The sequence below is a fragment of the Schistocerca nitens genome, chromosome 4 (assembly GCF_023898315.1).
Source record: "Schistocerca nitens isolate TAMUIC-IGC-003100 chromosome 4, iqSchNite1.1, whole genome shotgun sequence".
Taxonomy (NCBI): Eukaryota; Metazoa; Arthropoda; class Insecta; order Orthoptera; family Acrididae; genus Schistocerca; species Schistocerca nitens.
In genome coordinates, this window is record NC_064617.1 from 771,431,021 (window position 1) to 771,446,935 (window position 15,915).

General features: G+C 44.3%; 1 pseudogene; it reads right to left on the reverse strand.

Annotated features, from left to right (window-relative positions):
- Positions 1 to 12,915: 12,915 nt before the first annotated feature.
- On the reverse strand, positions 12,916 to 13,033 carry LOC126253818 (5S ribosomal RNA; annotated as a pseudogene).
- Between the last annotated feature and the right edge of the window lie 2,882 nt (positions 13,034 to 15,915).

Below are 15,915 nucleotides of genomic sequence, written 5' to 3' on the forward strand. Positions count from 1 at the left end.
AGTGTCGTTGTGGTACTGAGTCAAATAATTTTCGGAAGTGAAGAAATACTGCATCTGGCTTTTGGAATATCATATGAAAATAACAAGTGTGGGGTTTTTCATGACTGGTGCTTGGAATCCATCCGCATGGCATGGAGAATGCCTTTATGTTCGAGATATCTCATTACATTTTAGCTCACAATGTGTTCTAAGATTCTACAACAAATGGATATAAATGATATTGGACGATAGTTTCGTGGATCAGTTCTGCAGTTCACATCTTGAGTGGGACCTGCGGCTTCTTCAAACCACTAGGCGCAGTGTTTTGTTACAGAGGTCTACGGCATATTATGGTTAAAAGGCGTTATCTCAGTCGCAAATCTTGTGTAGAATTTGATAGATTCCACTGGGCCGTGGAGCAAAATTTCATTTTACCATTTCTGCTGTTTCTCAACACCACTGAAAACTTCGTGGTACATATGTTGCAGAACCTCCAGCATGCGGACGCCACCCTTCAGCGGTGGTAATCTTGAATGGAAAACCGGGAGAATGTAACAGCCTAATACGTCTGGTTTATGTGACGCCGAAGAGGCACAAATTTCATGTTTAGGACGTAAAATGTAGCCTGGATTACACTGCTTACGCTTTGCACACTTCTAGCAGCCTTCCACAGAAGCAGTGGGAAGCTAAGGTTCAAATGGTTCAAATGGCTCTGAGCACTATGGGACTTAACATCTATGGTCATCAGTCCCCGGAAGCTAAGGAAGCAAGATCCACCCACTCACGACATAGCCACATGTAAATAAAACGAAATGTTAATTCGTACTTCTGTTTTCCTTGATATGTTTCCGGTTTCGGTACACCGATCACCATCACACATCTTTTATGGTTTTAGGTTTCCCCGGCGTAAACGACGACACCCGGACGAATACTCGAGAAACATTAAAACTTGCACAGCTTCTAAAAATTCTAAGGGTTGATAAGCAAAATAACAATATAAAAGACTCTGTACTATCACAGAAATGACAAGATTTACGCGGGGAGAAACAACATAATCTTACCACCAGCATATAACACAGACACTGAGAGGAATATTAATGCTTATCACGTAATTCCAGTGGTATTTTGCAAGTAAACGCACAATCGATCAGGAACTTGCGATTGTTTAATAAACAGCAATCTGCTGGACACAATGCACCTTTGATTATATTATGATAATGTACGTTTCAAAGGTACAGAAGGGTTTTTTTTAATAACTAAAAAATCATTAGAGACGTAGCCGGTAAAAGCACACAAGCTTTTATGAAAAGTCAGAGATACAAGTGAAAAACTAACTTTTCCAATGAGCAATACTTGAGTTTCAGGATATTCGCTGTAAAACAAAAAGTGAAGTTGGTATTGTTATACCAAAGTATTTTACACATCTTCGACTAGCATTACGCAATTACTCAGCACACTTTTACTTTAATTACTTTGTGTTGACCGAGCCCTTTTCTCTCGTGTTATTGGGTTATTTTCTGTGATCACAAGGAATTTTTCTGAGAGTTTAGAACTATAAACACTACTGCCCTACTTAGTGAAAATTAAATGTCTGTGACGATGATTTCCGGTACAAGTAGTCAAACTTCAGTTTCCTAACAACAGGGCGTAAGAACAGCCGAAAAGGATCGGGGAACTCTCTCGGCCTAGGAGTGCAAAACAAAAATTTTAACGTAGTGGTTCTCAAATATCAATGATGATGATGATGATGATATGATGATGATCCTGCACACAGTTCATGGTTACGAAAATAGCCGATAGACGAAAACAATATGCACATAATGTCCCCAAACATCAACTCAAGAGCAACGCTAAAGGTGGTACAATGTTCCAATATTTCCCTTATACTATACCATCGCGGTAGCTCTTACTTCAGAATGGTCCAACAAGATCTTCCTTTATGTTGGTAATGCTTAACGAGAAGTTCTTCCTTCCCCTGTTTAGTATAAAATCTATTCATAATTTATTCATTCTGTTCATACAATTTATAACATATTTCTACGCCATTAAAGTTCAGCTGCGTTCAGTTCCTCATTTATTGGATGTTAACAGTGGAGTTAATGCTATATAAACTGACACTAAATTTTAAAATCCTCGTCTTCTAAAAAGTTGTTGCATTCCCTCTCCTTACACGAGTCAAACTTATAATTTATTAGACAGAAAACTTGAAATAAAGAAATGTTCAAATGTGTGTGAAATCTTATGGGACTTAACTGCTAAGGTCATCAGTCCCTAAGCTTACACACTACTTAACCTAAATTATCCTAAGACAAACCACACACACCCGTGCCCGCAGGAGGACTCGAACCTCCGCGGGATCAGCCGCACAGTCCATGACTGCAGCGCCCTAGACCGCTCGGCTAACCCGGCGAGGCAAAATAAAGAAAGGAGAAAAAACAGACCTAGGGAAAAATACAATATTTTGCAAGTAAAAGGAACACATTGCAAGCCATTGCTCAAACTGCACAAATATCATGCGAACGAATGTTAGAAACTTTCGCCTTATAATGAAACCATGTTACCGCCTTAGAAAACTTGGAGGTAACGTGAAGAACGTCCTTAATTACACGGGATACAACCAAAAAGTTTACATTTCAAATAGATTTGTACTAAATAGGACAACATCTGGTACTGAAGTCAGTGGCGACTCGCAATAAGATCCCACATTTCTCGTAAACGGATTGCTTGCGCACTCACACTTACTGGCTGCTTATATCATCTTATTCCTTCACCAGTGTCGGTTTTCGCTGTTAATTATGATACAGCCTATCTAACAGAGCAAGGACAATTTAATTATTCGTAATTATAACTTACTTATAAAGTACTAACACTGTAACATATTACCTCAAGGTACTTCATTGTATGGACAGTATTCTAACCTTGTTGAGCAAAATATATGTACATTAAATTAAAAATTTTGATGATGGATTAAACAATACCTTCTATAGCATATTTATCCTGTACATAATTATTTTAAGATTGACACTTCAGCATAAGAGCGGGGAGGTGCATGTGCGTTATTTTACACGCCGCTGAATCGTCCAGTCGCAGACCATTCAGAGTACAAAAAAGCAACTGGCATCGCCGAGTTCTGGAAAACCTGCGTTACCGTTTCATTTTAGGTTTATTTAAAGCATATTTTAAGGAAATTTATGGAAAGTACACAAAAATTAATTTCCTGATAATGTTGTGAATTTTCGAAACGTTTTCGTTGTTGGTTAGTGGGGCGAATTTTGCCAATGAAATCTTAAGAATACGTTATGTATTCGTCTGCTTCTTGCCAGAACACGCGACAGTTTGAGTTGTGAAACATAATGCTCTGCCCTCGTATCGCCTGTTGAGTTTCATTACAAGGAACAGGGCGCTAAATTTATAATTAACCTATTATTACGTTTGCCGATAAGTCATCCAGCTGCATCTTCTCTCTCCATCCATAGCCTGCGGGTACAGAAATGACAACAGCGAAAACCGAGGTTATCCAGAACTATAAAAGCGATGTGAAACTTAATAATTTCTAAGACTTTCCCGGCGATTTGTTGTCATTTCGTAGAATCGGGTGTACTCAGGGAACACCTGATGAAGACGCCGGGTTACGACGTCGAAATGTCGTGTTGGGAAGACGCGGACCACCAGCAGTACACCCGATTCTACGAACTGACGATGTGAAACTTCTTTGGAAAAGACGCGCTTCGCTAAGAGTGATAATTTGGTGAGAGTCGCATGAAATTTCCATAATGAAAACCGAGGTTATCCAGAAGTGTAAAAGCAATGTGGAACTTCTTAGGAAAGGATATGCTTCGCTAAGGGTGATAATTTCCTGAGAGTGGGATGAAATTTCAACATATTCATCCTCAGCAAATAGGTCTACTTTAATAACCCATTTATATTGACACACTGCTTTTCCCCTGCGTATACAACTTCGATGTTTCGTGAGCGTCGTCCTTTTCTCATACATGTCCTTGTAAATCTCCAAGACAGTGGTTTTGTTTAAATTAAAAACTGCAGCAGATAATCGTCCATTAAACTCTTTTTTTACCAAACAGACACGTAACGAGCAAAGCATTTCTTTCGACTGGCTTTCTACGCTAATCCACTGACCAAGAAAACGACGTCGAACATTCCCACTCAGAACAGATGACAAAATACCAACGTCGAACATTTCCATTCATAACGGATAACATAATCGCTTCTGACATACTTCAGTATCTATCGACAAGCCGGCCCGGCGGTCTAACGCGCTGCTTCCCGAGCGGGAAGGCGTGTTGGTCACCGGCACGAATCCGCCCGGCGGATTAGAGTCGAGGTCCGGTGCGCCGGCCAGTCTGTGGATGGTTCTTAAGGCGGTTTTCCATCTACCTCGGCGAATGCGGGCTGTTTCTCCTGATTCCGCTTCAGTTACACTATGTCAGCGATTGCTGCGCAAACACTGTCCCATGTAAGCGTACACCATAATTATTCTACCACGCGAATATTAGCGGTTCACTCGTCTGTTATGAGACGTCCCCGGGGGGGGGGGTTCCACTGGGGGCCGAACCGCGAACCGCACAGTAACCCAGGTTCGGTGTGTGGCGGCGGTGAGGTGGGTGGACTGCTGTTGCCTATTGTGGGGTTGTGAACCATTGAGGGCTACGGCGGGACGGAGCCTCTCCGTCATTTCTAGGTCCCGGGATTAATACACAATACAATATACAATACACAATGTCACGACAAACAGCAGTAACAACAAATAAAATATGTAATGTAAAAAGTGTGTAGTACGCGATACGAGGACGTAGTGAGAAGTATTGCCTCCGAATATTTTATGCGAAAACTCTTAAAGTTTTTTAAACAATACAAACGCTATTAAGATTTTACGTCTTTATTCTTCATGTCTACACGTTTAGTTCTGAACATAAGTCAGCCTACCGACGAGTGGCCACTACTTTAATACCGTCACCGTAAAATGCTTAACAAAATGGATCGAGCCACATCCTCTACTCTGCTTGCTATCAAAATGTTGTGAACGATATTCTTTAAGTTTTGAAACAGATGAAAATCGGATGGAGCCAATTAGAGACTGTGTGAAGGATGATCGATGACAGTGAACTCAAGGCGTCGAATTGTTGCAGATGTCTCAGCGCTCGTATGTGGTCTGGGATTGCCATGCTGAAGAAGAGGGTGCCCCACGTGTGGACGAACTCTTCTGCAGTAAGAAACTCGGTTACAGCACGCTGTTTCTCACGCACCGACATAGTTACGTTATACACCGTCATGTTACTCGCTACAACTCGGAGCCTTTGCGACAGCGTAGCGGCGAAGTCGACCGAGTGATATAAATGACATTTGATACCTCAATAGATACTGAGAACAGAATGAAAAAATCAGAGGCATTATTTTTCAGCACGCTCTCGTACTTACTGATTTGAAGAATATTGTATTGTACTGTATTGTATTGTATTACATGTTAACCGAGGGCCTAGAAGCGACGGAGAGGCTCCGTCCCCGCCGCAGCCGCCGTGGGGTTGTCACGACGACTACTGCAATCCACATCACCCTTTCGCCGCCCCACACCGAACCCAGGGTTATTGTGCGGTTCGGCCGTCGGTGGACACCCCGCCCCCTCTCCCCCCAGGGAACGTCTCACACCAGATGAGTGTAACCCCTACGTTTGCGTGGTAGAGTAATGGTGGTGTGCGCGTACGTGGAGAACTTCTTTGCGCAGCAATCGCCGACATAGTCTAGCTAAGGCGGAATAAGGGGAACCAGCCGGCATTCGCCGAGGCAGGAGGAAAACCGCCTAAAAACCATCCACAAAATGATCGGCTCACCGGACCTCGACACAAGTTCGCCGGGAGGATTCGTGTCGGGGACCAGGCGCTCCTTCCAACTACGGAAAGCCGTGCGTTAGACCGCACGGCTAACCGGGCGGGCTTGAAGAATATTACACGAATTAGGGAAAAATATTTACTTTTTGACAAGCCATTTGCTCACTGACTTTTGATTTGTGAAGATGCTTTTATTGGTTGATGTCTACATGATACGTTTCAAAGTAATGAATACAATGCATATACAATCTTCAGTGTGTTTAATCCATACTTCCACACTGTTAGTTGCATAATGTACAGGGTGTGTGATGTGCAGATACCTCACTAGCAGGATGCTTAACTGTGTACTCATCACTCATCATAATAAAAATACATGTGAGTACAGTCGCAGGTAATAGCTAGGTAGCTATGAATTTCAGCGGCCTTTATTTGCAGTCCACAGGCATTACCGCACAGAAATCGCCTTAAAGCATAGCCACAACACAGTACACTACGGACGTAAGAGCCTGTCGTCTGCGAAATAGCGCAAGAGATTCCTACCTAACTTGCGAAGTAATGCGATATGACTCACGCCTTGCGATTCGAAAAAATTAATGCGCAAGTACGCATGCCTATATGCGCAAAGTTGAACAACACGGAACGGCATCGTGTAGACCCACCTTAAAGCTTATAACCTTCAGATTCTGACTGTGCACGCTCTAGAAAGAGAAACTGCTGTTTACTTTGTGGGAGAACAAGCGTTTTACAGACGCTAAATGAATATGACAAACAAACTGTGCCTACACCTGCCGACGCGTGCAAGAGACGGCATCGAAATCGGTGGCTCCGCAGTCTCTCCTTGCACTTGAGTGGGTGCAGGGGGGGGGGGGGGGACGAGGGGGGGGGGGGGGGGAGTAGCAGAGGGCGAGCGGCCTGCCGGAGACAGCGGGGACCACTGAAACTTTGAGAGGGGCACTTGTGCGGCGCGGACAATGCCCTTACTGCCGCGCGCGCTGGTCGCAAAACCCGGCCTGCGACTTAGCGATTCTGCGGGCATTCCCCGCGGCCATATGCCGCTGCTCCTTGCCGGCTCTGCTGGGATTACGCCCCCACCTCGCCGTCCCCTGCCACTTCATAAAACACTCTCCGCAGCGGCGATAAATCGAGCGCCTATTCTCCGCTTTACTGGTAATGCTCCAGCAATAATGGCCGGCTGTTTAAATAAATGAAGCGTCCGGAGACCCTGTCCTCGTTGGGAGGGCGACGAGGTGCACGACTCCGGCTGACTTCGCCTGATGAGTCTGGGAACGGCTGCGGCCGAGTGTTTCACCCAACGTCTCCGGACCCATCACGGAGCAGTCGGGCTACAATCCCCACACATGAGTTATGTTGAATTACGTAACAGGAGCTGCACCTCCAGTTCTCTCTCTCTTTTCTGTAGGACCACGTGAGCAAAAACTCTCGGTCGTGGAATCAGGCTAGGAAAAAAAAAAAAAAACTTCTGTGCTCCATCGTTTCCCTGGACGACCTGCTACCCCTTACCCTTTTGGGTACATATCAAAAACCTTTTTTTTGCGGTATATCTCGCTTGTTGCGTTCTATTTACTTGTTCCTTCCTTTTCAGTTTGTATGTGTCGATTTTTTCTGTTACCGCAAATATTTTACGCTTGTTTCTAATGTTCAAATGTGTGTGAAATCTTATGGTACTTAACTGCTAAGGTCATCAGTCCCTAAGCTTACACACTACTTAACCTAAATTATCCTAAGGACAAACACACACACCCATGCCCGAGGGAGGACTCGAACCTCCACCGGGACCAGCCGCCCAGTCCATGACTGCAGCGCATAAGACCGCTCGGCTACTCTCGCGCGGCATGAACATCTTCAGGCCAGAGTGAATCCAGTAAACAACATAATTCGCGTCATTGCGTATATAAGTCGTACAGTACCACTAATCAGCCATATAAGATCCGTCATAAAATCGGGAAAAACTTTCTGATTTGCAACTCATGTCTTTAAAGTGTCAACATGTCTGACATAATAGTATCCAAAGTACTCAGCGAAAGCTTTAGATTCTAAGACGAAGCTTGTATGGCTGATTGATGTGACTGTACCACCTACGTACACAGTCACACGAATTATGTAATGTGCTGGATTCACTCAGGTCTGCAGATGTTCACAGCTGACGTAAATTAATTACGTGGTTACTTAAAGTTTTGTGATTCGTGACTGGATTTATAACAAAACAAATTACAAAGATTTTTTTGTAATTATTCTTCTGAAGTGGCTGTCGTAGTATGGTAGTCAGCACACATTAATGTTTTCATATAATGGTGTTCACAGTCAGTGTGCTAAGTGAAACACTGCTATGGTGATTACACTCTATGATTTAGTATTATGTAAATTATGACGTGAAAGTTTTGGGAATTTCTTGGTACTAATATTCTTAAATCAATTAATTACGCATGTACTTATCAAATAATTGATGATAAACCTCTACACAAAGTAAATACTTTTAAATACCTGGGATGTGAGATCTTATATTACATCCATAATCAAGAATTCAAATTGCAAAAAGGTCAGAGAGTTTTAGGTGCTATAAATCACAGTTTGCTCAAAAAAGTTAGTAAGGAGACATTACTAAAATATTGTAATGTGGTGGCAGTACCGTTTCTAATGTATGGGTCAGAGACTTGCACTCTAACCGCCAATTAGCGAAGGAGAATTAAAACAAAATGTTAAGACTCCCAAGACCACTATCCCGTTACGAACTCACAGATCGGAAAAAGTGAAATAAAATATGAACCAGGCGTCAAAGCATACTCAGAAAATGGAGGAGTACAAAAAGAAATGGCAGGAACGAGTTCAAAGGATGTCAGACGAACGAATACTCAAATTAATATACGAATGTACACCCAAAGAAAAAAGAAATGTTGGACGTCCCAAGAAGGTATGGAAAGACCAGCTGCAATCTATTTTAAATCGGAGCAGGCTATGGTGCCTAAACCAAAACTGAATATGATGATGATGATGCTTTTCAAACGATGTAGGCCTATTTACCAGAACTGAAATTTATTGCAAGTCACGCTAAACTGATTACCTAACCACTTTAAACAAATTATAATTATATTAACAAATATTATATCTTTAATTTTAATTATTGATTATAAGATCCACCTTTGTAACCCAGTGGTCAGCGTGTCTTTCTGCTACGTCGAGCACAGGGGATCGATTCCCTGTACTTCCAGGGAGTTTTCGTTGTTGACAGGACTGGAACGGGTTACTCAGCCTCTTGATTCCAAATGAGGATCCAGTTGATTGACAAGTGGCTCCTCCAAGGTCAAGAAAGCCGACAAAAGCCGAGAGAGCGACGAGCTGACCCCATGCCGCTATATGCCATATCCAGTGACGACATTCACAGATGATGACACGGCGGTCGGTCGGTTCGGACAGGCCCATCAAGGCCAGATCTTGTAGCTTTTCCCCTCTAATAGATAGACTGTTTCACGAGGAACGTGTGTGTTCACGGTTTATTACTGCTACAATATACAAGAGGTCTGGCCATAGATACTTAATGCCACAGTTGTTGTTGTGGTCTTCAGTCCTGAGACTGGTTTGATGCAGCTCTCCATGCTACTCTATTCTGTGTAAGCTTCTTCATCTCCGACTACCTACTGCAACCTACATCCTTTTGAATCTGCTTAGTGTATTCATCTCTTGGTCTCCCTCTACGATTTTTATCCTCCACGCTGCCGTCCAATACTAAATTGGTGATCCCTTGATGCATCAGAACATGTGCTACGAACCGATCCGTTCTTCTAGTCAAGTTGTGCCACAAACTTCTCTTCTTCCCAATCTTATCCAATACCTCCTCATTAGTTATGTGATCTACCCATCTTCAGCATTCTTCTGTAGCACCACATTTGGGAAGACACTGAGGTCAGTAGGTTCCAACTGGCCTATCAGTGCCAGACTGTGGAGCTCTTTTTCCCACTAACAGAGGGAGGTTTTTGTAAACATTTTATTACTGCTACCCACGCGAAGTTTGCGGTACATAACACTTCTACTACATGGTCTTACTATGCACAGGTTCGTTGTACTTCCTTTCTTCCCCATTTGATCCGTGCTTTGTTGACGATCTGTGGGTTGCGCACCTACCGAAGCAGGACGTGGAGTGATTATCTTGTTGGACGGATCGCTCACCGAACTGGTCATCCACGAGGCTACATTATAGCAGCGGGGCAGCAATGGCGGAACTTTCCTTTCTGCCCCATTTGACCTGAACGGTTCCGGACGGACGCGCCAGAGCGCAGCGCGCAATTAGAGAAGGTGGGGCCGGATTGATTGGCGTGACCGGACGGACTGCGGGCGACACGCGAGTGACGGCGGCATCGATCACGGCGCGTGGCGCGTCGCGCGGCGTCGCGGCGCCCGTCCGCCCCGGCAACGAGAGTCCGGCAGGCCGGGCGCCGGGACGCTGTCAGGCGCACGCCAGTCCGGGCGCCGCCTGCAACTTTGATGCGGAGCCGTGTCGCCGACATCATTCATGAGGCGGCCGGCCACGCCGGAACCGTCGGCCGCCCGCCACGCCACGCGCCCGCTGCGGCCCCGCCTTCCCCGGCACGATACCACCCCACCTGTCACTGCGTCGCGCGTCGTCTCGCCGTTCCGATGAGGACTGACGTGCACGAGGGCAAGCCGCTGTCGTGTCGACCAGAGGTCTTTCGCTTAGTATCTCACACTCTAGTCTGCACTCGAAGAAATCTCTCCTACCTGAAAGTGAAATCTTATAGGTCGTTAGACCCCATCATGTTCTTCTTCAGTTTCTTCCTACAAGCCGATGTTTCGACATCTCTGCTGCGATCTTCTTCAGGAGCCTCTAACGTTCCCAGTTACTCGAATTTGTTCTACAAGAGCATGAAGAAGATCTGAGCAGAGGTGTTGAAACGTCGACTATATAACAAGAAATTGAAGAGTAACATGGTGGGGTCTAACAACCTAGAAGATTTGTTCTCAAACATAGTGTTCGGGAGGCATACAGACACTTGGGCTTAATGGCGTAATTTTTGTCTCATGTGGCTATGAGAGAATGAGGACAGGCAAAAGTTAGCAGAGATTCGTGCTGCTGTAAAATGAGCGATGCGCGAAGCATACAACCATTACCACCGTCATACCTTAGCAAAAGATCTTGCTGAAAACCCAAGGAAATTCAGGTCTTAAGTAAAATCGGTAAGCGGGTCGAAGGCTTCCATCCAGTCACTCACTGATCAGTCTGACCTGGCAACGGAAGACAGCAAAACGAAAGCTGAAATTTTAAATTTAGCATTTGAGAAATCTTTCACGCAGGAGGATCGTACAAACATACCGCCGTTCGAGTCTCGTATAGATTCCCGTATGGAGGACATAGTGATAGACATCCCTGGGGTTGTGAAGCAGCTGAATGGGTTGAAAATAAATAAATTTGGCTCCTTACTTAGCTTACATTTATCGCGAATCTCTTGCCCAACGTAAAGTCCCGAGCGACTGGAAAAAAGCGCAGGTGACGCCTGTATATAAGAAGGACAGAAGGGCGGATCCTCAAAATTACAGACCAATATCCTTAACATCGGTTTGTTGCAGGATTCTCGAACATATTCTCAGTTCGAATATAATGAATTTCCTTGAGAGAGAGAAGTTGTTGTCCATGCATCAGCACGGCTTTAGAAAGCATCGCTCCTGCGAAACGCAACTCGCCCTTTTTTCACATGATATCTAGCGAACCATGGATGAAGGGTATCAGACGGATGCCTTATTCCGGTGCCCCACTGCAGACTCTTAACTAAGGTACGAGCATATGGGATTGGTTCCCAAATATGTGAGTGGCTCGAAGACTTCTTAAGTAATAGATCCCAGTACGTTGTCCTCGATGGTGAGTGTTCATCGGAGGTGAGGGTATCATATGGAGTGCCCCAGGGAAGTATGGTAGGTCCGCTGTTGTTTTCTATCTACATAAATGATCTTTTGGATAGGGTGGACAGCAATGTGCGGCTGTTTGCTGATGATGTTGTGGTGTAAGCGAAGGTGTCGTCGTTGAGTGACTGTAGGAGGATACAAGATGACTTGGACAGGATTTGTGATTGGTGTAAAGAATGGCAGCTAACTCTAAATACAGATAAATGTAAATTAATGCAGATGAATAGGAAAAAGAAACCCGTAATGTTTGAATACTCCATTAGTAGTGTAGCGCTTGACAAAGTCACGTCGATTAAATATTTGGGCGTAACATTGCAGAGCGGTATGAAGTGGGACAAGCATGTAATGGTAGTTGTGGGGAAAGCGGATAGTCGTCTTCTGTTCATTGGTAGAATTTTGGGAAGATGTGGTTCATCTGTAAAGGAGACCGCTTATAAAACACTAATACGACCTATTCTTGAGTACTGCTCGAGAGTTTGGGATCCCTATCAGGTCGGATTGAGGGAGGACATAGAAGCAATTCAGAGGCGGGCTGCTAGATTTGTTACTGGTAGGTTTGATCATCAAGCGACTGTTACGGAAATGCTTCAGGAACTCGGGTGGGAGAGGCTATGGAGGAAAGGAGGCGTTCTTTTCGTGAATCGCTCCTGTGGAAGTTTAGAGAACCAGCATTTGATGCTGACTGCAGTACAATTTTACTGCCGCCAACTAATATTTCGCGGAAAGACCACAAAGATAAGATAGGAGAGATTAGGGCTCGTACGTTCTGTTTGGGAGTGGAACAGGGAGAGAAGATGCTAGTTGTCCTACGAGGTACCCTCCGCCACGCACCGTATGGTGGATTGCGGAGTATGTATGTAGATGTAGATGTCTACGACACATTACGTTTGCATCCAACTTCATTAGCTTTCTTTACGATTATATTTTACTGAATTAGTTCACCAAGCTTCTATTATTTTTAAAATAAAGCTAAACTTCTCCATGAAGGCCCAACGGCCGCCGTGTCATCCTCGGCCCACAGGCGTCACTGGATGCGGATATGGAGGGGCATGTGGTCAGCCCACCGCTCTTCCGGCCGTATGTCAGTTTCCGAGACCGCAGCCGCTACTTCTCAATCAAATAGCTCCTCAGTTTGCCTCACAAGAGCTGAGTGTACCCCGCTTGCCAACAGCGCTCGGCAGACCGGATGGTCACCCAACCAATTGCTAGCCCACCCCGACAGCGCTTAACTTCGGTGATCTGACGGGAACCGATGTTACCACTGCGGCAAGGCCACTGGCATTTTTGAACTAGATTCATGTAACAATATTTAATATTATATCCATATATTCCAAAAATCTTTGTAGATACGTATGGAATGTATGTATGCGTATTACACCTCACATGCTGAACCATGCTGTGCGTGTAAGAACACCTACCTCCCGTAGGTGTAAAAGTGAAAAAATTTTTCTTCCTTACTGTGGACTATACAGAGAACTGACTGCAGGAAGTGTCTGTTGTGCAGGTACTATCGGAATATGTTGTAGGCAGTATGTGAGCAGATGGCCATTGGTTTACAGAGACACGGGGAGGAGAAGGTTAATATTGAGACGCTACGGTCGCAGGTTCGAATCCTGCCTCGGGCATGGATATTTGTGATGTCCTTAGGTTAGTTAGGTTTAACTAGTTCTAAGTTCTAGGGGACTAATGACCTCAGAAGTTGAGTCCCATAGTGCTCAGAGCCATTTGAACCATTTGTTAATATTGAGAGGAGGCAGGAAGATGGATAGAGAGGGGGAAGGAGAGAAAATTTTTGCCACAAATTCCTCTCCTGTGCCAACCTCTTCATCGGAGAGTAGCACCAGGTTACATCCTAAATTATTTGGTGGATGTATTCCAACCTCTGTATTCCTCTGCAGTTTTTATCCTTTCTACACTCCCTGTACTACCACGGAATGCCTTAACAGATGTCCTATCATCCTGTTCCTTTCCTCGCCGATTCTGCAGAGAACCTCCTCATTCCTTACCCCAACATTCTTCCTTAGCACCGCATCTCAAAAGACTCGATTCTCTTCTCCTCCGATTTTTCCACTGTCCACGTCTCCCTGGCAACAACGCTGTTTATCAAGTGCACATTCTCAGAAATTTCTTCTTCAAATTAAGACCTACGTTTGACACTAGTAGACATCTTGCCCAGGAATGCCGTGTTTGCAGCGCTAGTTTGCTTTTTATGTCCTCCTTGCTCCGTCCATCATGGGTTATTCTGTCGCCTAAGTTACAGAATTCCTTAACTTCATCTACTTCGTGATCACCTACTATGATGTTAAGTTTGGCGCTGTCTCGTGTCTGCTACTTCTCATTACCTTTCTTTATTGAAATGACTCTCAGTCCATATTTTATACTTATTAGATGGTTCATTCCATTCAACAGACCCTGTAATTCTTATTCACTTTCACTGAGGATAGAAATGTCATCAGCGAATCTTAATAGTGATATTCTTTCATCTAGCACTTTAACGCCACTCTTAAATCTTTCTTTTATTTCAATCGTTGCTTCTTCAACGTATAGGTCTAGGTTGAACAACGGGGACGAAAGACCGCACCCCTGCCTTGCACCTACAGCACACATCTATTTTTCCCAGGCTTTTAAACACCTTGCACCTTTTGACGTTGTCGAACGCTTTTTCCAGGTCGACAAACCCTATGAACGTGTCTTGGTTTTTCTTCGATCTTGCCTCCACTATCAACCGCAATGTCAGAACTGTCTGTCTGCCTAATGTCAATTTAACAGAACCTCAGTTTTCTTCTCCATTGATCTGTATATTATTCTTGTCAGCAACCTTCGATTATTCTCGCACCTGACAGTTCTTACAATCTTCGGAATTGTGCCGATGAAAATTTGATGGTATGTCGACAGTCTAACACACTAACGGGAATAATCGTTTTGTTGCCACTTCCCCCAATTCTTCCAAAGCTCTTCTTAATTCTTATTATGCTACTGGATCCCCTGTTTCTTCTATATCGACCCCTAATTCTTCATCAACGCATCAGAAAGTCCTCCCCCTCCTAGAGGCCCTCATTGTATTCTTTCCACCTGTCCGCGCTCTTCTCTACGTTCAACACTGGTATTCCGATTGCATTTTTAATGTTACCGCCATTACTTTTAATTTTATCGAAGGTTGTTTTGACTTTCCTATATGTTGAGTCCGACAATCATTTCTTTTTCGATTTCTTCATGTCTTTCATGTAGCCATTTCCCTTAGCTTCCCTGCACTTCCTATTTATTTCATTTCTACGTGACTCGTATTTCTGTATTTCTAAATTTCCCTTAACATTTTTGTACTTCCTTGGTTCGTCAACCAACTGAAGTATTTCTTCTGTTACCTATGGTTTCTTCGCGGTTACCTTCTTTGTACCTATGTTTTTTCTTTCCAGATTCTATGATTGCCCCTTTTTAGAGGTGTCCAATCCTCTACAACTGAAGTGCGTCAGCCAGAACATTATAAAAAGGACATATATTTGTGTGTACCGCGTCACCACCTAAACACGCGCATCGATTTCAACCACGTTTGGTCGGAAAAAAGCACTTTGGGAGTAAAACCCACCTACCCACCAATGAAGTGTACATAGTGGTGAAAACCGAGTGACGTACACTATTTGATCAAAAGTATCCGGACACCCACAAAAACATGTTTTTCAGATTAGGTGCATTGTGCTGCCACCTACTGCCGGGTACTACGTATCAGCGACCTCAGTAGTCATTAGACATCGTGAGACAGCAGAATGGGGCGCACGGCGGACACGGACTACGAAAGTGGTCAGGTGATTGGGTGCCACTTGTGTCATATGTCTGTACGCGAGATTTCCACACTCCTAAACATCCCTAGGTCCAGTGTTTCAGATATGATAGTGAAGTGGATACGTGAAGGGACACGTACAGCACTAAAGCGTACAGGCCGACCTCGTCTGTTGACTGACAAAGACCGCCGACAGTTGAAAAGGGTCGTAATCTGTAATAGGCAGACATCTATCCAGACCATCACACAGTAATTCCCAACTGCATCAGGATCCACTGCAAGTACTATGACAGTTAGGCGGGAGGTGAGAAAACTTGTATTTCACGGTCGAGCGGCTGCTCATAAGCCACACGTCATGCCGGTAAATGCCAAACGACGCCTCGCTTG